The following is a 478-nucleotide window of genomic DNA, read 5'->3' on the forward strand; positions in this document are numbered from 1 at the left end:
AGAAGCTTATGATCCTGAGAACCCTGCAATGGCAGAGGTAAATAACATGGGTGAACCTTATGGGAACACCTATAGTTCCTCATGGAGAAATCATCCAAATTTCTCATGGAAGGATCAACAAAAGCCCCAACAAGGCTTTAATAATGGTGGAAGAACAGGTTTAGCAATAGCAAGCCTTTTCCATTATCTTCTCAGCAACAGACAGAGAATTCTAAGCAGAGCCACTCTGACTTAGCAACCATGGTCTCTGATCTAATCAAAACCACCCAGAGTTTCATAATTGAAACAAGGTCCTCTATTAGGAATTTGGAGGCACAAGTGGGTCAGCTGAGTAAGAAAATTACTGAACTCCCTCCTAGTACTCTTCCAAGGAATACAGAAGAAAATCTAAAAGGAGAGTGCAAGGCCATCAACATGGCCGAATTTGGAGAGGAGGGAGAGGCAGTGAACGCCACTGAGGAAGACCTCAATGGACGTC

Source organism: Arachis duranensis, chromosome 9, assembly GCF_000817695.3.
Source record: "Arachis duranensis cultivar V14167 chromosome 9, aradu.V14167.gnm2.J7QH, whole genome shotgun sequence".
Classification (NCBI taxonomy): domain Eukaryota; kingdom Viridiplantae; phylum Streptophyta; class Magnoliopsida; order Fabales; family Fabaceae; genus Arachis; species Arachis duranensis.